This window comes from Ipomoea nil, unplaced genomic scaffold, assembly GCF_001879475.1.
Source record: "Ipomoea nil cultivar Tokyo-kokei standard unplaced genomic scaffold, Asagao_1.1 scaffold1149, whole genome shotgun sequence".
In the NCBI taxonomy this organism is placed as follows: Eukaryota; Viridiplantae; Streptophyta; class Magnoliopsida; order Solanales; family Convolvulaceae; genus Ipomoea; species Ipomoea nil.
This window is the reverse complement of record NW_017617577.1, coordinates 1906473-1934319: the sequence shown is the minus strand read 5'-3', so window position 1 is coordinate 1934319 and position 27847 is coordinate 1906473. Positions and strand designations below refer to the sequence as shown.

The 27847-nt window shown below is 40.3% G+C and overlaps 1 pseudogene; it reads left to right on the top strand.

Annotated features, from left to right (window-relative positions):
• Window positions 1-354: 354 nt before the first annotated feature.
• Window positions 355-22369, top strand: LOC109183602 (annotated as a pseudogene).
• Window positions 22370-27847: the final 5478 nt, after the last annotated feature.

Genomic DNA, 27847 nt, shown 5'->3' with positions numbered 1-27847 from the left:
TCGTGGAATTCATCGATTTAATCACCAAAAAAACGAATCGGTTTTAAGATTGTTGGATATTGGTGAATAAATCGATACACAAAATATAAATATATATAAATATATATTTGTCCCGAAAAAATGAAATTTAATTTTTAGAAAAATTACTTCCAACCAATTTTTGGTACAAAACCAAAATCACATATATATAAAGCGTTTATATATTAACCAACTAGGGATTTATTTTATCAAAATAATCCCACCACAATAAGTACGAAACTAGTACAAGAGATTTAATCTTTCTGAGATTAATCCCACCACAACTAGTACGAAACTAGTACAAGGATTTAACCTTTACAAGATTAATCCCACCACTTAGTGTGAAACCAAGAACAAAAACATAAAACAAGAGACGGGTTTCTAACATGAGGTTTTAACCCAACGAGAAAGAAGAAGAAGCATAGCTTGGTACGAAACCAAGAACAAAAACATAAAACAAGAGACGGGTTTCTAACCTGAGGTTTTAACCCAACGAGAAAGAAGAAGCAGAGGAAGCCCGAGTTGTGTGTACACACACTCTCCTTAAAACTGATTCGCCGCCTCCCAAGGGTGCTCGGAGCGTTGTGGCGTCAGTCTCCCAGGATACAACGAACTACGACTTCGACGTTCGAGCACTCCAACCCAAAGCCCGGCGAACTAGAACACAAGTTGAGCACTCCGATGTTTTCGGAATTGTTGGTAGAATCTGTTTGTAAGAAAACAATTTTGGGAGAGGAAGAGATAAAAATTGATTTTGTGAGTTCAAAATTGGACGAAACAATCTACCAACACAAGGTGTTTATATAGGGGAAGGAAGAGTTAATAGCTCATTAAAATGGCACTTAACACCAACATAAATAATCCAATATAATAAAAGGATTATAACGTTTGAAACAGTCATACTTATTATCGAAATAATATCAACAGTCACGAACTTAATATCCGATTAATTCGTACCGACCATAAAGACCCGTTTCAAAATATCTGAGTGACCGAGAAGTCCGTACTAATCCGAAGGTTTAACGAATTGGGACCGGAAACCACATCTGAGTGGTCCACAAGCACCGAAACAGTGCAACACAAATCAATGCATATAGCATTGACTCGTGCTTAGCAAGAAAGTAACTCACAAAAGGAGAGCACGAAAGATAGCTCACAACTCCAACTTTCAGCATGAAACTAAAGCTTAAAATTAAGCTTTCAATTTGCATGCACTTTCGTCCACCATCATTGGTCCCAACTTCAAGAAATAAGCTTTCATATAAAGCTTAATTCACTTAAGCCCAACATTCATACATGTTACGAATCGTGCTAATTTTAATTAGCACCTAGCTTAAGTATTGACTTCTCTCAAATAGGTTAACTTTGAAAATCAATTTCTCATTCCCCTATTACCCATTTTGAGCTTACATTATATCAAATTCTTCGCCTCACTATGAAGAACCACAAAATAATCTCTCAAAATGCCATTTTTAGCTAAAAATTCCAACAACAAACTCCTTCAAGGCTATGTTTGATTCTTGGCTATCAGCATCGTCAACACCTGCTCCTGAGGAGGGAAGATGAAAAGTTACAGGTAGATTAAAGTGATTGATAAAATACAGAATTCTCTTTCCCACGGAACTAACTTTGAGGTTGTCATTTCTTCATCCTTGTAGCTTTACTGAAGCAACAAGGTGTTGGAATCAAGGGTGCAAGCAAGACAATTACTGTAAACGACAAAGTTCCCCATTTGCTTGAAGGAGGTGGAATTATTTGGCTGTTTTTTATGCACTTGTTATGCAAAGATAAAAGAGGTCTTTTCAAGTTTGGCGCATTAATGGAAGTGCAAAGACTCCAGTTCCCAAATATGATGTTGGTAAATTCTACAGTTGAGATTGCTACATAGTCCTATATACCATACTGGCGGAAAACTTCCAGAAAATATTTTTGTTTGTTACCCTTACTGCGTATCTACCGGCGGAAAGCTCTCCCAAAATATTTTTGTATGTTAGCCCTTACTGCGTATCTACCGGCAGAAAACTCTCCAAAAATATTTTTGTATGTTAGCCCTTACTGCGTATCTACCGGCAGAAAACTCTCCAAAAATATTTTTGTATGTTAGCCCTTACTGCGTATCTACCGGCGGAAAACTTTCCGAAAATATTTTTGTATGTTAGCCCCCTGCTGCTTATCTACTGGGGAAAACTGCAATCTTAATATTAAAAATAAAGAATAAAAAAAACAGAGGAGGAGAAAGCCGAACGGAAGAATGAAGACGGACTTTGCCTTCTTCGAGTCGGAGAAGGCAGCAGCACAGTCCCTGCCCAGAGTGACAGAGGTTGGGGGATAGGAATTGCAGAAGAAGAAAGCAGAACGGAAGACAAAGCATACCTAACTCCCCTCATCTCCTCAAAATCCTCTACAATCTCTCAAGATCCTCAGATCATTCCGGCCATCAAAATCCTACTATGACTTGTCGAGGATGCCAATAGAAGACGCAAAGCACTGCAAATTTCTATGACATCTTGTTGATTTAGTAGAGTTCAGAGCCAAGAGAGGAAGATGAAGCAGCGCTTCTTTTGCAAGACTACGCCAAGATTAAGGTTGGAAAATACTCCTCTTTGAGCCAGAGGGCTAGGGGGAATTTTGCCTTTATGTTGGAAGTTCAAGGTGTTAAGAAGAAAATGTGATGAAGCATAGGAGACTAATGGTTTCCATATTGAAGAAAGAAGGGAATCAAAAATAATGGGGGAAAGTTGCAGAAGCGGCGTTAATGACCAAGAATAAAGGGGGAAAAAAAAAGAGAGATAGAGACATGGACCTGCATTACCAATGTACTTTTTGATTATCGGAGAGAGAAACACCGCATTCAAATATGGCATATATGCAAATATATGACTCCAGACTCCTCTTCTTGATATTCCACCTCCACAAAAGTATGTCATCTGCTTTCCTGCGCAGAAAAGCTTACACAGATGAGACAGAGACGCCTCCCTCGTTGCTGGTGTAAACACAAAAAAGTAAACTTTGTATATATTCACAAAATTCCGTGTACAGTGTGTGTATAATTCAATGCAGGTACAAAATCTCTGTCTAGTCCTCTGATTCTTCACTGACGTTATCTATGGAAGTGCCTCCGGGATTCAAATAGCGTAGCCTCCGGGATTCAATTGGCGCGTGCCTCCGGGATTCAAGTGGCGTAGCTTCCGGGATTTAAGTGGCGTAACTTCCAACAACGAGCATCAAGAATTTAGAAGTAATCAACCCTGCAAAGTTTCAAAACACATGCAATGGATTCAAGCTGCTTTAAGATCCTCAAACGCCTTCAAAAGACCTCAATATCTTCGAGACAATCAATTCTGCAAAGCTCCAAAGTACCTGTAATGGATTTCAAATTGCCTGCAAAATAGTAGCTGGCGGTAGTCCAGGCTTGCTGCTGGCCCATAGTAGCTAATCCCGTTAGGGTTGGTTCTGGTTCGTGCTGGTGCTGATCGGGAGTTCTGCTATTGGCTGCCTTGTGCCGTGTTGATGATTTATTGGCTCGGGATCTACCGTCTCAGGACTGCGTGCCATTACTGGACTTAAGCCTGCGTGCCATTGTTAGTCGTACATCTTTGTCGTGTGTGCTATTGCTATCCTTTCGATTAGGTAGTGATAGCTAGCATAGGGCTTGGGGCATGCATGTTAGAGCCCCGGGGGCCACTTTATGTTATCTTGTCTTATCTTACTTTTCCTTACTTAGCTTATTAGTAGGATTTAGGCCATGTGGGGCCTAAGTCCATCCGGACCTTGTACTGGCCTTGGCCTTCCTTTTTTAATAAACTTCTTTAAAAAAAAAAAAAAAAAAAAAAAAAAAAAAATTGCCTGCAAAATCAACAAAAATGCCTTCAACTTCAAGCGTTCTTTAATGCCTTCAGGCTCTTCAAATGCTCTCAACTCCTTAAGCCTTCAAGTTCTTCCAGCTTTCAAGTGTGTTTTGGAATGAAATGAAGGCTCTATTTATACTAGAAGCCTAACCAACATTCCTCAACAAACTCCCCCTTTAGTTAATTAATTAATTTATTAATTATTTTAGAAAATGAACCTTGCCCAGAATCAAGTCCAGGTTCATTATCGTATAATCTAATTCAAATTCAAACTAAATTATAATTATTAATTCAAATATAATAAAATTAATATTATATTTAAATTATAATTATAATTTAAATTCAAATATCAAATGGGCTTGGGCCAACTAATTAATTAATTCAATAGCCCAAATCAAATCTAATTGGGCTAATTAAATTAAATTAATTTCTATGATCCAATTAATTAAATTGAACCAACAATCAATCTCAACACCGGCCCAAAACCATTTTAGCAGCCCATTTGTTGGGTTCAAATTTCCCGTGTCTACAAATTGCCCCCTCGAGACTTGCCGGAACATACTGCTTATAATGCTTGGAACGAGAAAGTCTCGAACATTTAATAAACAGTCGTTTAAACTCGTCGTGATGCATCTAAGCTCCATGGACCCAAATGTATGTCCGGATATCTCAGGAACACAAATCAAAAGATTAAATTGTCACAATGAGCTTAATTATAAACTTGAATATTCTATGAGCCAAAATAGTGCATTACATGGGTCCAAACATATGAAGTTTTTTTTTCCTTTGTTTTTGCTTTTTGTTTTTTGTTTTTTTTTTTTTTGTTTTTGTTTTGTTTTTGTTTTTTTTTTTGTTTTGTCATGTTGAATATTGTGCTCACTTTACCCATTTAACACCTCTGCAACACTGGATATTTTACTCAGACCAGTGAAGCCAGATTGTTAAAATCTCTATTTTAAATTCTAAAAAAAAGCATCTCTGCCACGTTTGATTGTTAAAATCTCTGTTTTAAGATGAAGAATGATTGTTGCCCATTGAAGTCAGACCAGGCCAACTCCAACTAAACTTAAGCCAATTCAAAGCCTAGTACCAATCAAACTACTCTCCCTGCAAGGATGCGACCGACTCATACTCATACCCATCCCATGCGAAATTTCAGCGGCGATAAGATTAGGAGTGTAATCCAACTCTATCACTTCCCTACGGCACGCTATAAATACCGTCTCCATCACACCCTCATTTACACCAGTCGAAGGAACAGAGAAGAGCAATTCAGATTAGCTTTCGTCCAGCAAGGTAAACCTCTGCTCTTACCTTTGTTCCCCATCCTTTTCTATATGCATTTTTATCTACAGGTGTAGGGAGAACATGCAACACATAATGAAGCCGCCACAAAATGGCCAGAAAGGAACCTGGTTTTTTGTTGTTTGTTCTGTTTTTACTGCCGCCCTCTCCAAATAATTATCTTAAAGAAGAACTCCCTCAACGAGCAACGTGAAAGGAACCACGTGTTTCCGCTAGAGTGTGAGTTTCTATTTGCAGTGCTCGAACTACGATGCTGATGGAGCTCTCCACCGGAGACTGTCGACGCCGATCAGCCAGAGTTTTTTGTTATTTTTTTTTTGTTGCCGTGCAACCACAAACACTGCCGGAGTCCAGAGGTCGTCGGAACGCTGTGCGCCGGAGTTCCTCGCTGGAAGCCGTCTGGCAGATTACTGCTATGGAGTTCGTAGTCGCCGGAAGTCCATCGCAAAAGCCGCCGGTTGCAAAGCTCTGTTTCTTTATTGTTGTTGGTGCAGGAGATACTCGCTGGAGGTTGCCACGGTTTTGGAAGACTACCGCCCCAGGACGACGTTGCTCAGCCTCTCGCCGGAGAACAGCGCTGCCGGAGGCTATCGTCGAAGTCCAGGAGTTTCCCTCTGCCCGTCTATGCTTCTCTGCTGCTCGGAGGTTGACACTACCCAGCCCCCTCGCCGGAAGCTCTTTTGTTTTTTTTTTTTTTGTTTTTTCCGCAGAAGTCGCCGGAGTAGTTGAAGGTCGCCGGAATTCGTTCTTCGTCGAAGTCGCCGGAAGTGGACACCACCGTTTTTGGCCGCCTGCTTCGAGAGAGAAAGAGGTGAAAGTGGCTGCTCTGTTATGAATAGGGGGGAGAGGAACATGAATAATGCCAAGGATTGGAATGTGCGGGAGAAGCTTTAATTACGATGGAGACAACACAGCTGCACCGCACCCACCAACTGCCTGCTGTCACCTTTTCCTTCTTTTTTTTCCTTTTCAATGTCGACTAACCCTTTTGTTGTTTTTGTCGTTTTTTGTTTCTTTGTTTCTGTTTCGTTTTTTCCCTTTTTCTTTTTTTCTTCCTTTCTCTTTCTTTCTCTTTGTTTTGTTTTTCTCTTTTTTTTACTCTCTCTCTCTTTTTTTTTTTTTTTTTTTTTTTTTTTTTTTACTTTGCTTCGTTTTTTTTTACTCTTTTTTTTACTTTGCTTCGTTTCCTTTTTAGTTTCGTAACTTTTTACTTTCTTTTGTCTTGCAATGTTTTGATAACAACTAATATAACATAATATAATAATGTTATATTAGAAAAGCCCACAAACTCTAATGTTACATAATAATAATAGTAATAATAATAATAATAATAATAATATTAATAATAATATTGTGTATACATATATAATGTACTAATATATATAATTCGTCAATTTAATTTTGTGTTATGTATATGCTATATATTTGTGCATAATATATCATCGTTATTGTTATTATTATTTTTTTTGCAGCGAATTTTCGACTTGACACGTTCAAAATGGTGTACTTTCAAGATCAACGACGTAACGGGCAAGATGTCATGGTGATATCGAGCAGAAATAGCGATCATCAAGTCACATTGACGGTTAACCCACCCATAGTACTACGTGACCCGCCAAAGCTCACGGTGTCGTATCACGAGAGCAACTGGACCCCCAAGTACGAATGCCCGCCATCCAAGGTGTGGACCTTGCTACCCGGAATGCAGCACCAACCTTCCAAATACGCCCTTCCTACACTGGGGCATCGTATACTTAATGCTGAGGTCTCGTGGGGCTAAGACATAGACTTCGAGGGCGAATTCACTTTTCTAAAAGGATATTTGGAGTGGGTTGAAGAAACGCTTCACTTCTCCCACGACACCTTAAAGGAGGGGAAGATATATGATGCTGTGTACGCGTCATTATTTACATATGACCGTAACATCAACATTGTCAAAGCCTTCTGCGAAGCATGGTGTCCGCGAACCAACACCCTGATCACCTCGTCTAGTGAGGTGAGCATATCGCCTCGGGATTTGCACGTTCTTGGGGGACTATCACTGTCCGACGGCATCTATGACGAACACATCCCGAGTGCCCTGGACCTAAAAAGGGACCCAAAAAAGTGTTGTGCAAGCTTATTCGAGGCCTTTTATCTCTTAAACCAGCAAGAGGGTGGCACCCCCTTTGTTCAAGCATCGCGATGGATTGACTTCTGGTGCAGAAAACCACGAACACATCCAGCTCCTCCACCTGCATCTCAAAAGGACAGGAAATCCCGACCAAAGAATACCCACAACCCAAGTGGAGAACTTAACAAATCCATCAGGTGGTTAGATGTGAGCAGGATGCCCTTTCTCGAACTAGGCATCTCCCGGCGTTTCGAAAAGGAAGCTTACTTGGCCGCGTTTTTATCTTGTTGGCTTTGCGTGTTTGTCCTACCAGGTACACCAACAAGAACCATTCGCCCAGAGACTTTCAAGATATCATGCACGATGGCTAGAGGAGATAAGATATGTCTTGCGGCTCCAGTACTTGCTAGTATTTATTCTGGTTTAAACTCAATCTCGGAATCCCATTCTCCTGGTCAAATAGGAGATCCTTTTCCAATCCATTACGTGTACAGCTGGCTAGCAACTTACTACCAACCCCACTTTAAGACCCCCAGCCTCACGTTAGCAAACCCAAAGATGGTCACTAATTCTGGAGAAGGTGGTGCAAGGTATTACACCGAGATGGATGCCCGTAAGAAGATATTCAAAGGGGACGTTTCTTGGCTCTGCAACTCCCGCAAGGATAATAGATATTTTATCTTTTACGACGACCGTAGAGGGAGTAGGGAAGACTTTGAGTACTTCATATGTTTGCGCCCCAGCTTCCTCGTTTTGCGCCAAGGGTCTCAATGCAAAGCTGAGCCTTACATGTCGCATCGCTTCAGTCGTCAATTTGGATTCTATCAAGCATATGCCCCCGGCCTGTTAGCGAAGGATGTCCGTTATGCTTCACTCACCGAAGGATTCCGGCTTCATCGCCAATATGATAATATCAACTCCCAATCCAGGGCGACATTTCCCATGAGCCCGACTGCTCCAAAGAAGCATTTTTCGAACGAGTACAAGGCCTGGTTGATCGATGTAAGTGCAAACCTTCTTGAGAATCATTTCACAGACATAGCCGTTAATGGAAACCCAAACGTACCTGTTGGCGAGGAAGGAACTCAAGAACAAAGAGACCAATTGACCACCTCAAGGAACAAAAAAACACCTGCACAAGAGGACATGTCATCTCGGGATAGAGCCTCAGGACATGTCGTTCGAAGGAGCAGGGAGGAGCAAGCGAGGCAGTGAAGCTCGGATGAGGATGCTGGTAGTGATGACGACCAAGATCGCTGTTGGAAACGGCCTAGAGGGAGACCATTGAACCAAGTTAAGATACTTCCCCAAATTCTTCCGTTTCGTATATCGTTGGACTTTGGCCTTTGTTAACGTACATGCACTACTTCTTACAGGATCCTGCCGAGCCACATGTTAGCAACGATGTCCAGTTATCAAATCACCAGTCTTCAATGGGACAAAGTGGCGGACGCTCTAATACCCTTGACCTCGAGGTAGAATCCCACCAGTCGACGTTGCCCTTAAACACAACTCCTCAGGAGACGCAGCCAGAGCCGTCCCAAGCCTCTATCTTCCCCGGCGAGGAGTCGTTTATATCACAATACATGGCTTTCATTGCGGGAGTTTGGAGTAGTATCTGCAGGAAGCTTAATGAGATTCCAACTGAAAGAATTTCTTCTTTCCAAGGAAGCGTTGAAAGATAACTCCAAGAAATGGGACGGGACGGGGTGGACCTATCAATATTGAAGCGACGAGTGGCCGAGTTCTTTAACAAAGCCAAAGATTACGATCGGGCGCGGTCGCAGCTCTCGAATGCACTGCCCGTTGAAACACAAGTCGCGAAGCTAGTTCTAACGCAAGGTGTCCTTATAGAAGCTCAACGGAAGTGTTTTCAAACCGAAACGCTTCTTCTTGACGAACAGAAAACCCTTGAAGACGCCGCCGATCGAAAAGCCCTCCTGGAGAAAACGATAAAGGATGCACAGGAAGAGTTGAAGGAGATTGAAGCCAAGAACCCGGAACTCCAAGACCGTGTGACAAAGGCTCAAGAACAACATAACGCATCGCAAAAGGCCGTGACCACCGCTGAGGATGAAGTTAAACGTATTCGAGACTGCCCCACGTTGACAGATGAAGATGAAGAAAAGCTTACTTCAATCAAAAGAGAGCTGGAAGCGTATAAAGAAGATCTCATGAGCTTTAGAATACTTTAGATTTATTTATATTTTTTTTGCTTAGATTTTTTTTTTTTTTTTTTTTTTTGTATAACGCATGAGTTTTATACTTGGAAACAAGACTTGAATACGACTTGAATTCTCTTCTCTTTTCAACAATACTTGCAAACAATTTTCTTGATTACAAGTGTAAAAAAAAAAAAAAGTATACTCGGAGGAAAGTAATTGAACTTGAGCATGAACATAAGCAACTAAGTCTAAACCCAAACGAGTCACTCTAATAGAAATCTGACAAAAGAATTCACCCATATTACAACATGAACAGAGATGACCCATCTCCAATACATCTACATTATTCGAACAAACGCGACATAAAGGGGACACAAAGGGGTTTATTTTAGTTATGACTGAACTTAGAAGAGGAAGTGTTTCTAAGCTGCCTACGTACTCCTGCAAAGAAGATCAAGTCAAACGTAGTTCAAAAGACCATTTGAATAGGTAGGGCCGTTCGCAGTTTAAACACATGCGGGCCAGGAGTTTACCGTACGCAGTTTAAGCTCGTGCGGGTCAGGAGCGTCTATGACTTGGGCCCACTCATAGACAAGCGAGATGCATTAGCAGTTTAACCACGTGCTGCATTTTTTGTGGATATCATTCATTATGTAGTCCGTGTGCTTAGGGATGATAGATCTTTAAGAATTTCCCGTTAATAGGGCCAACTCGCACACCATCTTCATCAATTAGCTTGTAAGAACCTCCTGAGTATGCTTCTTGTACCACGTAAGGTCCATCCCATTTTGGAGTAAACTTGTGCCCAGTTTTCCTTGTAATAATGATAGGTCTACGAATCACCAACACCTTGTCACCAACCTAAAATGAGCGAATCCTTACCCTCTTGTTGAAAGCTCTAGAAATTCGAGCTTGATAGCATTCTAAACTTTGTTAGGCCTGCAATCTCTTCTCATCGAGAGCTTCTAACTCTGCCAACCGCAACTTTACATTATCCTCGTCTGTAAGGCCTTCCTGGATAGCTAACCTTAGAGAAGGTATTTGGCGTTCAAGAGGCAAGACTGCTTCAACCCCATAAACCAGTGAGTATGGAGTGCTTTGCGTTGGTGTACGGTATGTAGTTCTGTATGCCCACAGTGCTTCTTCCATCCTCTCTTGCCAATCACGTTTTGACTTCGACACCACCTTCTTTAGTAGATTGCATAGAGTTTTGTTAAAAGCCTCGGGAAGTCCATTTGCAACTGCATAATAGGCTGATGAATTTCTTTGCTCGAACTCAAAAAGTTTGCAGATTTTATCCATTAATTTATTATCGAATGGTTTCCCGTTGTCGGTTAGGATATACCGAGGGATGCCAAAACGATAGATAATGTGAACTCGGATGAAGTCTGCACCATTTTCCTTCTTCACTTCCTTTAAAGCCACTGCTTCAGCCCACTTTGAGAAATAATCGGTGGCTGCTAATATATACGAATGCCCTGCTGATGACTTGGGTGTAATAGGACCAACCACATCGAGCCCCCATGAATCAAATGGCCACGATGCTACCGTCGGATGCAGCGGTTCAGGAGGTTGATGGATAAAGTTTGCATGAAATTGACATGTTTAACATCTTCGTGCATAGTCTATGCAATCCTTCACCATCGTAGGCCAGTAGTAACCCATCCTTTTGATGTGAAAATGTAACTTAGGACCAGACTGATGAGCACCGCACACTCTAGAGTGAGCCTCCTCCATCGCTTGTAAAGCTTCCTCTTCGCCTAAACATCGAAGAAACACGCCATCAAACGAGCGCCGATATAGCGCATCTTTGAAATATATGAAACGAGGAGCTCGACGTCTTACATCTACCCTCCTACGAGGGTCTTAAGGTAACTTCCCATCAACAAGGTAGTCAATCAATGATTGCCTCCAATCCTCTTTATCTACCTCATAGACAGAAGCAGTCGGGAGTTCAACAATGTTGTCAAGAGAGCCATCGTCCTCGAAGATTGGAGGGACCACCCATTTTTGGCATACTCGTAGCCGAGCCTCATCTATAGGATGTGATATAGTTGAAGCCAAAGCAGCTAAGGCATCGGCTTGCTTATTATGTTTCCTTGGAATGTGCTCCATCGTAGCATCTCCTAGCCAATGCAGGAGCGTCTTTGCATAACTGTTGTATGGGATCAACTCTGGCTTTTTTACTTCGTAAACCCCAAGTACTTGGTTGATAATTAGTTTGGAGTCTCCGTATATGTTAACCCTTAGTTGCTTCATATCAGCTGCAATTTCAAGTCCCAAAATGAGTGCTTGATACTCGGCAACATTGTTCGAGCAGCGTTCCGTCAAGGTAAATGAATAAGGAAGCACTTCCCCTTCAGGCGTAACAAAGACAACTCCAGCGCCTGCCCCCTCTTTGTGTGCCGCTCCATCAAAGTACATCTTCCATGGAGGTAAAACTTCAACTACAAACACATCCTCATCAGGTAGGTCATTGGACAGCTCCCATTCGGCCGGAATTGGATGATCAGCTAGGAAATCTGCTAAGGCTTGCCCCTTGATGGACTTCTGTGGTACATAAGTGATCTCAAACTATTGAAACAATAAGTACCACCTAGCAAGTCGATCGGAAAGAATAACCTTTGACATGACATACTTCACCGGGTTTGCCCTGGAAACCAGTCGAATTGTATGCGCTTCAAAATAGTGCTTGAGCTTCCTGATGGCGAATACAAGGGCCAGACACAACTTCTCAATTGGAAGATATTTGAGCTCATTTGGCGTCATCCTTCTACTTAAATAATAAAGGGCATTTTCTTTCCCATTATCATTCTCTTGTGCAAGTAAAGCACCCACAGAGCTTTCTTGGGCGGAGATGTAAAGGATCAACGAGCGTCCTGGAATTGGAGCAGTCAACACAGGCGGCTTCATTAAATAGGACTTGATGCTTTGGAAAGCATTCTTGCAGGCCTCATGCCATACAAATGGGACACCCTTCTTCATTAACCAGCTAAAGGGCTGACATCTTCCTGCTAGGTTTGATATGAATCTTCTTATATAAGCCAACTTCCCTTGCAAGTTTTTAAGCTCATGAAGGTTCCTTGGCTCAGGCATCTTCATTATAGCGTCGATCTTTGCTTGTTCGATCTCAATGCCCCTATGTCGAACAGTAAACCCAAGGAATTTTCCAGCAACAACCCCAAAAGCACACTTCAGGGGGTTCATTTTGAGTTGAAATTTTCGCAAGCGGTCAAAGACTTGTCTTAGATGCATCATGTGATCTTTGCGGAGTTTCGACCTCACAACCAGGTCATCTACGTAACATTCCACCATTTTATGTAGCATGTCATCAAATATAGTCTGCATAGCCCTTTGGTATGTAGCACCTGCATTTTTCAAACCAAAGGGCATCACTTTGTAGCAGTAGATACCTTTTGGCATACGAAACGCTGTAAACTCCTCATCTTCTGGCGCCATGCGGATTTGATTGTAACCGGATGAGCCATCCATGAATGACATGACCTCGTGTCCAGTTACGGCATCTATCATTAACTCTGTGATAGGGAGCGGGAAGTCATCTTTCGGGCATGCAACGTTAAGATCTCGGAAGTCTACGCACACGCGGATCTGGCCATTCTTCTTGCGCACAGGCACAATGCTGGATATCCAAGTTAGGTATTTAACTTTGCGAATGAAACCAGCCTCTATAAGCTTGTTGACTTCTGCTTCGATTGAGGGAATGAGCTCGGGGCGGAAGCGCCGTTGAGCTTGCTTAATAATCGGGCGACACCCCTTTTTCACTGCCAAGCGGTGCACGGCTACCTTTGGGTCCAACCCTGGCATCTCCTTGTATGTCCATGCAAATACATCAATATATTCTTTCAAAAGTGTGACATATATTTCTTCATCTTCGTTGGAAAGGAGTGAACTAATGAAGATAGGTCAAGGACTTTCAGGCGTTCCTAGATCCACCTCTTTTAGTTCATCCACTGCGGCTTGTACCCCTTCTTCTAGCTCTTGAGGCGCATCCTCTGCATCTTCACCCTCGGTTGGAATCTCATCATATAATGTTATATGAAATGACGATGCCATCTCATCTTGACTTGGTGTTGCCTCGCAACTTGAATCAATGTTTTCTTGACTTCTTTCTTGCACTTGGGTGTGTACAATGGTTCTTGGTTGGACCTTCAAAACTTCACCACACGAGACATGGATATTAACTTCTCTTCTCATGCGAGATGGAACGGCACTCCTGAGCCTTTTTGAGGGTTCCATTTCAGTAGGAGGGTTGGTCTGCTCCTTTGAACTCTGAGTAGGCCCAATTTTGTCATGTACTGATTTTCTCTTAGCCGGTTTGGGATTCTGCCCAAGTCTACGGAAGACTGATTGTCGTACTTCTACATCTCCGATTCTATCAAAAACAGATTGTTTCTTGTCACCTTCCTCCTCATCTGTAGAAGTGATGCAATTACTTGTGGCTCTGTTTATGAATATTCGCACTGGCTTAGGGGGAACATAACCCAATCCTTTCCGTTCATGCGACTCCTGCTGATTGGACTTGCCTTTACCACCAGCTTCTGGGATGAGTTTCCCCAGCTTTTGTGGCTCTTTGGGATCATATCCAGCTTTGAATAGAAGTTTATATGCATTAGGGTCGAAGCCGCTAGTGCGCTTAGCGGGCACTGTTTGACTTTCCCCAACTTGAGCTTCATCTTCAAGCGATTTAACTGGAGCTGCTGCTTTTAATGTTTCTATCCTTGCGAGTGGGAAAACAAGTTCCTTGTCGCGATGAGCTTGGTCTACAACTTGCTTGCCTTTCCACCTCGGATCAAGAGGTGTGTCAACATTGCTTTGCTCAGCCTCCTCTACAACTTGTTTCTTCAAGTAAAACTTTGCATCTGCAAAGTATGATTCTGCTTCAATGAAGGGAGTTTCATCAGCGACTACCTTTTCTATCACCCCGCCTTTTTCAAACATGAGGCATTGGTGCCAGGATGAGGGAACTACTCCATTCTCATGTATCCAAGGCCGGCCCAACAGCAAGTTGTAAGACGTCTTTGCATCTATCACATAACATAGTGTACTTGAGTTTAGTGTTCCGATCCTGAGGTCGAGTCTGATGGTACCCAGTGCTCTTTGTCCGCCTTGATTAAATCCTTGAATCATTAAGCGGCTTTGAGAAAGCTCATCAGTGTAAATGTCGAGTTCCTTCATCGCCCGGAGTGACAGAATGTTCACAGCCGACCCTTGATCAATCAAAATCCTTTTAATCTTTTGCTCGCGGGCATAACCTTCAACAAACAACGGACGATTATGTGGTGTACCACCAAGCAATAGATCCTCATCTTTAAAAGTTATCTCGGCAGTATAAGACGCGACTTTGTGGACTTGAACCTCGTCGCCTCCCTCAATCACGGGGAATGAACATTCCTCCTCTTCAACATGTCTCTCTTTAATATTCAGGCGAGTTCCAGGAATATTTGTCCCATGCGGAGGAAGCGCCTTTGGCATGTATTGAGCCAAGGCAACTGGTGTTCGAGACGTGCCGGGACGTCCTCTCATCTTTGTGTCATAGGCGAGGTCCCTTGCTGGCTTTCTCTCTACCCATCGCTTCGTTATTCTCTTCAAAGATCTAACATGTCCAGCATTGTTCCTTTGTTTTTTGCGGGTAACAATTACCCAATCCTTCTCGCATACCGGGTTGACCTGTGGTAACTCCGGCTGTTGCCTCGTAGCATGTTTCACAATAAATGGAAGCGGGCGTTTGTATTGCTTGCCCCCATCCTCTTCATCACTCTCCTCAACTAACGGAGCGAACCTTCCGCATGAAATTTGGTTGGTGCTGGCAGTTGCATCAGTCAGCTCAATCTTTCCATCATGAGCAAGTCTCATCACCTTATCTTTAAAGACGAAGCATTTTTCAATCGGGTGTCCGAGGAGATGATGATACTTGCAATAGTTGGGGTCGTCCACCTTAGAAGCTTCTTCGGGACGCTTCATCTCCGGTAATTCAATCAACTTAAGCTTTAACAATTCATCAAACATGGGTGACACATCAGAGTCCAAGAACGGATACTGTTTTTGCTGCATCTCTTCAATGATTCTAGTACCCCGAGATGGGCGGGAAAATGACCTTAGCCTGGGATTTTCAGTTACTTTGGCGAAAACCCGCATTGGTGCTGTTTTTACGTTCATGGCCTCTTTCTTTTCTGGTTTCGGGAAGGGTTTGCCCCCTTTCTTGAATTCTTATTTTACAGGCGCCTTGGATGAGCTAGGGATACTTGACATGCCGAGCCCTCCGTTGGCTTCAATACTCAACTCCATGTCGTGAGCACGATTGGATAGTTCTTCAAATGTTCTAGGCTTGATTCCCTGCAAGATATAAGAGAGCTCGAAGTGCATCCCTTGGATGCACATTTCAATTGCGGAGCTTTGTGATATCCTCTCTTTACAGTTAAGGCACAACTCCCTCCATCTCTCGATGTAAGTGCCCGCACGCTCACCCTTCCATTGGTGGGTAGTGGTGAGTTCCAAGAAGCTGACAGTCCTCCTGGTGCTGTAGAAGCGGGTCAAAAACTCGCGCTCCATATCATTCCAGCTATCAATGAAACCATGCTCCAGGTCTGTGTACCAATCAAAGGCAGTGCCCTTCAGAGAGCGGACGAACTGCTTGACGAGGAGATCTCCGTATGTTCCTGCATCATTACAGGTTTCAACGAAGTAGGCGATGTGCTGCCTCGGGTTGCCTTTTCCATCAAACTGCTGGAACTTGGGAGGTTGATAGTCCAGCGGCATCTTCATTTCTTCAATTCTCTGAGTATATGAAGATTGTCTTCCCTCGAGCTTCCCTTTAATTGCTCCCATGATGCAGTCGTTCAACTGCTCGACGGGTATCATGCCCTCAGAAATTGGAATACTCTTCTCGGCGGGTGGTGGACGAGAGATTGTCTCTTCCATTCCTGGCCTACTTTGATGGCGTGGGGACTCGACATCAATCTCATCTCCTTGGATTTGAGGCTGCTTCCCGGAAGCCCGACTTGCTTCGCCGTTTCTTCCGCTTTCAACCTTTTCGCTGAGCTCATTGATCCGCCTTTCTTGGTTATGCATGAGTGCCGCTATCCCCTCGAGAGATTTAGTGATGTTTGCGAGTTGTTCCTCCACCGAAGCCGCGTTCGTTGTCATAGCAGGCATAATTGTGTATATGTGATTCCATTCCGGTGAGGTTCTCCGCAGAAGTGACGACCGTGATGAACTTCCACTGCTTGGAGTTTTATTCGATGGAATAGGGCTCGCAGGGCTCTTGTTGCTTGGAGCTCCCTCACTTGTAGGATTCTGGTCAACAACAGTTTCCTTTGTAAAGGATGATCCTTTGTCATGTGCAGCTCTCCGTGACATAGTGGAGTTTCTGTCAATCCTTCGGACGATGTGGCGGGCAATGTCCTGGGCCTCGTGGAGCTACACCCCTAGGTTCCTCACTCGGCTTCGAGTCATTGCTCCTCCCAGGCCTTGGCTATCACCGAAACCGGCCGCAGATGATGCCCTGGAGCGGGTAGCTTGAGCATATGTCATCTTGGAGGAGGGATTTCTTGATGCCATTTAGATTCCTTCCTTATAGCGCTCGCGAATCAACAGTGAAGAGATGAGAGGCAGAGTTGTCCCACCGGGCGTGCCAAAATCTGTAAACACAAAAAAGTAAACTTTGTATATATTCACAAAATTCCGTGTACAGTGTGCGTATAATTCAATGCAGGTACAAAATCTCTGTCTAGTCCTCTGATTCTTCACTGACGTTATCTATGGAAGTGCATCCGGGATTCAAATAGCGTAGCCTCTGGGATTCAATTGGCGCGTGCCTCTGGGATTCAAGTGGCGTAGCTTCCGGGATTTAAGTGGCGTAACTTCCAACAACGAGCGTCAAGAATTTAGAAGTAATCAACCCTGCAAAGTTTCAAAACACATGCAATGGATTCAAGCTGCTTTAAGATCCTCAAACGCCTTCAAAAGACCTCAATATCTTCGAGACAATCAATTCTGCAAAGCTCCAAAGTACCTGCAATGTATTCAAATTGCCTGCAAAATCAACAAAAATGCCTTCAACTTCAAGCGTTCTTCAATGCCTTCAGGCTCTTCAAATGCTCTCAACTCCTTAAGCCTTCAAGTTCTTCCAGCTTTCAAGTGTGTTTTGGAATGAAATGAAGGCTCTATTTATACTAGAAGCCTAACCAACATTCCTCAACAAACTCCCCCTTTAATTAATTAATTATTTATTTATTTATTTTAGAAAATGAACCTTGCCTAGAATCAAGTCCAGGTTCATTATCGTATAATCTAATTCAAATTCAAACTAAATTATAATTATCTAATTCAAATATAATAAAATTAATATTATATTTAAATTATAATTATAATTTAAATTCAAATATGAAATGGGCTTGGGCCAACTAATTAATTAATTCAATAGCCCAAATCAAATCTAATTGGGCTAATTAAATTAAATTAATTTCTATGATCCAATTAATTAAATTGAACCAACAATCAATCTCAACACCGGACCAAAACCATTTTAGCAGCCCATTTGTTGGGTTCAAATTTCCCGTGTCTACAGCTGGCGTTTCTAGCAAGGAGTCCGATCACCGGGAGTGAACCGATAACTTTGTTAGCAAAGCCGGAAATGGAGTTGTTCTCCTCCATGTACGCATTGCAGGAGATGCTACGAGTATGCAGTTGGAGTGGTTGAAGACTACATTTTGCATTTTTAATTTGGAAGAATAAGTCGAGGAGTTGATGATGGCGGTGAAGGCTCTCAATTTGAGCAGAGAGAGAGGACCAAGGAAATTAAAAAAAATAATAATAATGACAGTGAAAGAAACTCAATTGGTACATTCACATTAAATGCAAGCATGGATTGTCAGAAAGAAAAGTACAGTAGGTAAAGGGATGGGTTGGCAGGCCATCATGTGGCTACAGTAAAAAGGAACACTCTCTTTGTACCTCACAAGACGGATTTTGAACGACTGATGCATCAAAAGGGAAGATGAGGAATTTCATGTAGAATGTGAAGGGCAGATGAGAAATTACATGTATCACCAACCATTAAAGCGCAGAGTACAAGAAAAATCGACTGAAAATGTGGGCAAATATCACTGAGCCTTTATGCGTATTTAAAGATATATATACCATCAACGTTAAAAAAATACACCATAAGAAACAGAGACAACTTAAGTACGCATCACCAAACACCAGGGCCAGACCTGGGCAAGTCTGCCCAGGGCCTTTGCACATTTTGGGGGCCCCTTAATTTTAAAAATATATATATATTATATATATAAGGCATATCGATTCAGCGTAAAAAGACTTCGAAGTTCGAACAAAGCTGTCAAGCCTATTAAAATTTCCCTAATATAGGTATTTGCTTACTGCCTAACTCCTACGACAATAACAGAAGAGACTCACGAGAGACTACAAAGACATAGAGTACAGCTTAGAAGAAATTGCCTACTGCCTAACTCCTAAGTGCCTAAGTATTTAATATTTGAAGCTGTTGTTTGAGAAGTCTAGGTATTTGAACTAATTCAAACATTCTAATATTGAATTTGAGTATTTAATTTGAGTGTTTATGTATTTGAACTAGATTAGGTAATTCAATTTTGGGAATTTTCAATTGTATTCTTTACAAGTTTGAGGCAGCACACCAAGATGACAGATTCAACTCATGTGCTATTGATTCTTCAATTCTTTTTTATCATACAAACTCACAAGTTCTTCAATTCTCTTGACACGTAATTAAAACTACGTATTGTTTCACAATTCTTGTTTATTTTTTTTTATTTACATGACTTAATAATTCTGATTTCAGAATAATATAATCAAGAATTCGTTTCTTGATTAATATTCATAGAGTTTTAAAATAAATTTTTATTTTTTCCTTAGGATTTTATGTCTTCTAGAAAATATTCATCTGGGTTTGAGAAGCGTAAAAAGAAAAGAAGAATGGAGCAACTAACTCAATCTCAAAAGGGTGCTCTTGAAAAATTCATTACAAAAAAAAAAAAAAAAAAAATGAGGAAAAAGATTATGCCAAAGAAAAATTGTTAGATGCTAATCTTCATATATAGAATATAAAGATGATTGTGAGATTGGAAAGAATTTAAATGATTATGTACACAACGATGATAGGTATCACTGTGACAATGAAAATAATTATAAGAATGTTGATAGTGCTTTAGATGACGTTGGTCACAGTGATAAACCAAATGATTTTGCGTCTAAGTGTACGCACGACGCATGTCACTTTTTAAATGAAATTTTAGATGTATTATTTTATACAATATTTATATTTTGAATTTTTAACACAACTTTTTGAACAACTATCATTTATATATAGAACTTACTTGAAAAAATGAGGCCCAAATTAAAATTTTGCACAGGACCTCAATTTTGATTGGAACGACCCTGCCAAACACACACCATTAGGTGTGAGTAAAAACACCATACAGTGTCCGGAAATACACCATTAGGGGTGGTGGGTTATATGGTGTATTTTTTGGGTCTATTGTGTATTTTTTGATGGTTTATTGCATTTCATTGTGGTGTGTTTTCCTTACACTGTTGGTGCATATTGTTAACACTGTTGGTGTATTCTGAAATTCCATCGCACCGCCGCACGGGAAGACCCCACCGCATTTGAACTTTTTCATATATATATATATATATATATACACACACACACACACATACACACACTAATCCTAGTAATATAATCAGGTTAATAAGACATATTTAATGTTATAAATTTATTAGCGTAGCATTTATTTATTTTTATAATTTACATTTGGCGGGCCCCCGCCAGCCCACCAAGTCCACGGGTTAGGCAGGGGCGGGCTAAAAAGCCCGCCATAATACGGGCCAAAAATATCAAAGCCCGCCCCTCCCTTTTCACGGGCCGGGGCGTGCTTACCCAGTCCGTTTTGACGGCTCTACCTGAGGTAATTTGGATCATGTCCCTTCTACGCCAGGTATTTCAATCCCTAAATTATGGTGTGATAATCCCGGAGCTACATATATGTATGTCAATCCCATATTTCATGCTCGCACCAAACATGTAGAGATAGATTATCACTTTGTGCGAGATAAAGTTGCTGCTGGAGAAATTCAAGTTAACTTCATCTCAACAAAAGATCAAACTTGCAGACATATTTACCAAAGCGTTGACCGGTCCTAGATTTTCTTTTAGCTACAAGTTACAAGTATACCATGTGCTTGAGGGATAGTATTAAAACTAATATTAAGATTCTTGTATTTGAGTCATAGTATAACTGTACTCCCTATTCTAATTTCCTTGTGATTCCTCTTATATATATTTCCCGACCCCTTACATGTATATTGTAATCATGTTCATAATATTCAGTTTCCTACCGTTGTCATACTATGTCTTTTGTTGTGGAGTGAAGTTTTGTAACAAACTTCCAAAACCAGCTAACATCAATATTCCCTTCATCATTATATTGCTGAAATCATCATCACTTACCATACATGATATATCACCCTCCACCATCCAAACTCTCTATACTAGCTACCATCGCCACCATTATATTTCTACCGGAAAACACCGCCAAATCCACCAATCACCTTATAAAAGAGCGATTTTGATTGACTACATTTTGTTTTTGGAAACCAACAAGTCAAAGATATCATTAATTAAAACCTTATGAAAAAAGAAATTAACAATAGACTCAGACGGTTTAGCATCTTAGAGTATGACCTGTTAGATATAAATGTAGTCTAATGGCAATGTTGATCTCTACTGTTGCATCTTGAAAGGTAAACCTGTAAAATAAGATTCATTGTTTTGTGTTGCCTCTTGAAAGGTAGACCTGTAAAATAAGATTCATTCTTTTGTGTTGTCTCTTGAAAAGTAGACCTGTAAAATAAGATTCATTGTTTTGTGTTTTATGGTATACTGACGGTGTATTAGTATTATTTCCAACAATATGAGTACCATAACTTAAATGCTATATACCAAAATTATGTGGTCTAATGGTACTCGGGTTGGATTTCTATTTAGAAAGTTGTGTGTTCAAGCCTCAATGGAGACGTTATTGTGTTTACAGGCTTTATATAAGTATAGCAGTTGACTATAACCCTAATCAACTTTGTCTTGAGCCATGATATTTGAGTTAATTTCAGCAAGGGTCCTCCGACTATTATGATTTTTCTAATTTGGACAAAATAAACTCTTCCAAATTTGGTCCTCGTCTTTTAATTTGGAGAAAATAAACCCTTGACTATCAAAAGTGTTCCACCATGGGTCCTTCCGTTAACTAAGATTTATATGGACGTTAAGTTAAAGGGTAAAGGGGTCTTTTCCTAGTTATCTTCTTCAATCTCAGTTCGGAGCATCTCGAGAGAGCTCAAGCTATCAACCATGTTGGTCTATCAGGATTTACTAACTGGTGATGAGCTTCTCTCTGACTCATTTTGCAACAAAGAAATTGAGGACGGGGTTCTGTGGGAAGTTGAGAAAGTGGGTGGTCCAGGAGCAGTTGAAGAGATATTGGGGCAAACCCATCTGCAGAAGGTGCTTATAAGGATGAGGGAGTTGATGACCAAGCTGGTAAGGTGGTCGTCGACATTGTTGACACTTTCAGACTCTAGGAGCAACCTGCCTTTGATAAGAAGCAATTTGTAGCATACATTAAGAAATACATCAAACTGTTGACCCCTAAGCTGGATGCCGAGAAACAAGAGGTGTTTAAGAAAAACATTGAGGGAGCAACCAAGTTCCTGCTCTCAAAGCCTAGTGACCTGCAATTTTTTGTGGGAGAGAGCATGGCTGATGATAACACTCTTGCGTTTGCTTACTACAAGGATGGTGCCACAGACCCAACATTCTTGTACTTTGCCCATGGTGACATGGTCTCAAGGAAGTTAAGTGCTAGATGATTATTGTGGTGTTCAGTGAACTACAAATTTAAGTTTCTCTATTTGTGTATTTTTGACTCTTAAGAATGATAAAAAGAAAAAAAAAAAAATCCCCAGTGAAGCTAAAAATGGCATCATCCCTTCCACATATTGCAGAGAAAGATAGTGAAATTCTTGATGCTCAAACTCACATATGGAACCACATCTTTAATTCACATTTAGCCGTGATTATTAGTTGGAAAGCAGTATAGCGGTATGTATTAAACCATGAATCACCGTCTCTCTCTCCCTCTTCCACCGACAATCCACCACCTTGAGCCTCTGTCTCTCTTCCGTTCTCTCTCTCTCTCTCTCTCGGCCAGCAGAGTAGCAGCGACAGTGGCGGTGACCGGTGCAAGAAGCTCTTCACCGGCGACAGCGCGGAGCAGTGGCGAGCTTCCTTCTCTAACGTAGCAACTTTTCCGGCAGCAAGAAGGCGTCCTCCATTCCGACGTGAGCATATCAGCGTAGCAGCTTCATTCTCCTCGGCAGTTTCGGCCTCCAATGAGCTTCGGCAACCTTCTGTTGTAGCAGATCTATTGGCGGCAAGAAGCAGCAGCGGGAGATCTGGCGAAGTTGATGATGATGCTTTCCGGTGGCGTGGCGGCTACAATGGATCCAGCGAAGGCAGGTTCATGCTCTGGTTCCCTCTCAACGTTGCAGCAGTGGTTGGCGACGACGGTAACTAACAGTGGCGGCGGCTGGATCTCCCCGGCGAGTTGCTCTCTCAATGAGCTTCCGGTAACCCCTGTTTTTTCTCGGCGAACAGAGCAGGAGGCAACGACGAACAACTCTTCTCGACGTGCTTTCCGGCGGCACGGCGGCTACAATGGACACAACAACCACCGTTTCTTCCAGGCATTTGGACCTTTCCGACAGTGAAGCAGCTGGAAGTATACTGAAACCGTAAAAAAGGATTGAAATTACGGTGGTATAATTTACTTAAGAGATAGCTAATAAAATGACCATTTTATCCTCTATACTAACACCTAATTAACTGAAAATTAACGGAAGAATTAATGTTGGAACAAATCTGAAAGTCAAGTGTCTTTTTCGTCCAAATTAAAAGATGATGACCAATTTTAGAAAATTACGATAGTCAGAGGACCATTGCTGGAATTAACTCCATGATATTTAGGGCCTTCTTTGAAAATTTAAACTTCATTTAGTTTTTCAAGTACAATGACTGAATGACATTAGGAGCCAAAGATAACTAATAGAAAAACAACAAGAAAAGAGAGCAGCTTTGATACAAGTGGCGACCATGCATAGCGCGCTTCTAGCTCGATCGATCGATCTATATATATATATATATATATATATATATATATATATATCTAAGCATCCTTTATGACCCCACCACTAGTTGCCGCCGCCTCCTCTCCGACCACCACCACCACCTCCTCCTCCGTACCATCTCTCCCCCTTAAGCTAAACGACAATGACTTAAACGAAACCAAGAACCTCCCGGTGGGCGGAACCCAGAGGTTGAGCAACCCGTGGGGCCTACTGGAGGGCCTCCAAACTTGCACCGTCAAGAATTGGATGGGGTTACCTAGCGGCGTCTCATCCGCCGCGCCGCCGCCGCCCCCCTTAAGCACGTCGCTGAGCAACACCCTAGCACTCCCCACCGGCTTCTCCCTCACGTGGCCGTGCGCGTATATGTCAACGTTCAGAGCCGCCATGACGTCATTTTCCGGCAGCCCTTGGTGGAACTTGAGCTTCACCACTTGGTTCCACACCGGGTTCGCCCCGCCATGCTCGTCCACGCGGGTCCTCGCCACGTGGACGCTCCTCTCCACGTAAGCCTCGGCGTAGGTCCTCATCTTGCTCAAGTGCTTCACATTCTTGAGGTCGTTGGCGGAGTACAGGAGGACTTCGATCTCCCTCAGCTGCTCTTGCGGCGGCGGTGGCCTCCGCCGCCGGAAATGCAATGACTCGCTCATCGACAAATGGAAGAGGCGGCGATGATGAAGTGAATTGGATTGCTACTATTTATTGAGAGTTGAGAGTGCTTTGGCTCTTTATTGACTTTTTGACTCCAACTTCAACCTTTTACGTTTTATAATTCATAGATGGATTACATTACTTTAATGTGATAATTTTCAAATATACCCCTAATTGTTTGTGAAAGTTTTAATTAGATCATTGAAATAAAACCATATGGATACTCCAGTATAAGTGGGTTTGCCACATATTTAGTCATAAATTTTTAATTTGATCATCCCTGATTCTTCTACTTTCAAATTGTTACTATTAGCGGTCTAAGTTAACCGCATGTGGTCCTTCAACTATTAAATTTTAACCACTCATAGTCCTTTTAAGAGTACCGGTTAAATTTTGAAAATTGAAAAACCAAAAATGATTAACTTAGACTACGGATGGTAACAATTAGAAAGTCAAAAGATCACAGGTGGTCGATTTTAAATTTTAAAATTAAACATGACAAAACTACTATACTCGAAAGATCTCATATGACATTAACTCTTTAAAATAATTTATCATGTTTATGACAATTTTGGCTAAATTTTTAAAGTTTACATTTTTGTGCAAAAACTTAAAATTTTGATACAATTTTAATCAATTCAGTGATAACCAAAAAGAAATAAAATAAAAATCTAACAGACCACATGTCAACTTTGAAAGTTTCGTCTAAAATTAATATAATCCAGAAGCAATACTCAAATATATTTATAAATAATTTATTATGATTAAATTAATTTTAGGAATATTATACATTGATTAAATAAATAATATTAAATGTGAACATGTATTTCTTTTTTCTTGAGCATAATTGGAGGAATGTTTTAGTAAAAGGATAATGTTAATGTAATATTTTTATAACGTATTCCATTTTTAAAAAAATACTATAGTTGCAATGTTCGTTTGAAGCATTTATATTGAAAAATCTAATAATTATCACTGTGTAAATGTAAAATGCACAAATTAAAGGAATATACTATGTAAATTAGGAGAGAAATGTTATAAATGTTTTGAAGGGCGGAGATGATAATTGATTATGAAGTGAATTGGATTGCTACTATTTATTGAGAGTTGAGAGTGCTTTGGCTTTTTATTCATTATTTTGACTCCAACTTCAACCTTTTACGTTTTATAATTCATAGATGGATTGCATTAATTTAATGGGAGAAAATATCATTTTTAGTCTACTGACTATAACACATGTATCAATTTTGGTCTTTGATTATTAAAATTTTTAAATTAAGTGCATGACTATTCAATTTGTATCGGTCCTTGACTATTAACATTTTCAAATTAAGTGCATGACTATTCAATTTGTATCACATTTGGTTCTGCCGTTAAAATTTTTGACCAAAATCACTGGTGACCGACTAATTTATTTTAATAATTTTTAAATTAAAAACATAAAATAAAATTTAAAAAAAAAAAAAAAAAAAAAAAAAAAAAAACACTTCGGCCACCCCCACCCTCCTCTTTTGTCCCCCCTCCCCCAGCTGCTTCCTCCTTCGTCTTCGTCAGATACGAAGGAGGAGGAGGAGGGGTGACTGGGATTTTTTTAATTTTATTTTTAAGTTTTTAATTTAAAAATTAAATAAATTAATCGGTCACCGATGATTTTGGTTGGAAAATTTAACGGTATGACTAAATGGGATACAAATTGAATAGTCATGCACCTAATATGAAAATGTTAATAGCCAAGGACCAAATGTGATATAAATTGAATGGTCATGCCCTTAATTTGAAAATTTTAATATTCAAGGACCAAAATTGATATATGTGTTATAGTCGAGGGACTAAAAATGATATTTTCTCATTTAATGAGATAATTTTCAAATGTACCCCCAAACTCTTTTGAAAGTTTTAATGGGATCATTGAAATTAAAAATAATTTAAATAGACACCCAAAATTTATGTTTTTTTTTTTTTTTTTTAATAAGGAAAGAAAGATACTCACATATACTACTACATCAAATTAAATGTCACTCTAATCACCTCTACTGAGGTGGAATCCACCACCTCCCACATAAGCGAGCAACTTGGTACCATTGGACCACAAAGTTCTTGATTTATGTTTTTTTTTAATGCAATTAACTCATTTTTGCCTATTTTTATAGGTAAATTTGAGCACGGAATATTGGTTCGACAATGTGAACATCATATTATACTTTTTCAACAAATTTGTGCATAGATTATAAGTTTGACTAAAAAAATATTGACAATAATTAAACTTGTGACATTTAAGTATTAAAATCACTTGGTCAATCCTTTCAGGGCAAATGTCAATACACTTGAGAAATTAAAAGTGGCCGGTATTAACCTTGATATATGTTTGCTCCTCAACAAATTAAGATTAGGGTATGCATGTTGTGTTGGTAACCATTACATAACCTAATAATGTGTCAGTGGACCTAAAGTAACATGTAAACAAGGATTAATTTTACTTTTTTATCGAATTCACTTACCTATTTGAAACTTTTAAATTTCAATAATCTAATTACATTTTTTGAAATAATTCAAGGATATATATGACCCTTTTATCCAAAATTTAATATTGAATTCTCTTCAACTCAATCATTATGCCATGGAACCGTGTTCACCATTCATGGTGAACACGGTTCCAACGGTGTTAGTACACCGTTATCTTCTTCTTTTTTTTTTTAATTAATTGCGTGACTTTTCTTCTTCATTTTTAGATTTCGCGGTTTCACTTTAATTTGAGGTGAGCAATGATTTCGGACATTCATAAATTATGAATTCATGCCTGCACATTCACTTTGGAACCATGCCTACACATTCCCGTCCGAAATCACGGACATTCATAAATTATGAATCCATGCCTGCACATTCACTTTGGAACCATGCCTACACATTCACTTTGGAACCATGAGATTATGAATTTTCTGTTATGAGATTATGAATTTTCAGTTATGAGATTATGAATTTTCTGTTATGAAATTATGAATTTTCTGTTATGAGATTATGAATCTACATTACATTCATAATCTCATTCTCATAACAGAAAATTCATAATTTAATAAATATTTTACTTTTATGCGATTATGAATTTTCTGTTATGAGATTATGAATTTTCATTACATTCATAATCTCATAACAGAAAATTCATAATTTGATCAAACGGCGCCGTTAACTCCACATCCGCGATTTTTTTTTTTTTGCGTAAAAACGACGTCGTTTGGACTTGTGTTCACCATTCACAGTGAACACATTTCCAGGGCATAATTTGCGTCTTTAACTATACTAGACTTTATTTCACTTTTGACCCATTAATTACGATAATATTCACTTTTGATATTTGGCTTTAATAATTTAATGTATTCTCCCTTGTGATTCTCTACTTAAAAAAAAAAAAATAGAGTATTTTATTTGTAGTTCAAATATTTGAAGTGATGTTTAAAATTGAAACAAATCAAATTTAAAGGTCAAAAGTGAAAATCTCATTATAATTGAGTGAC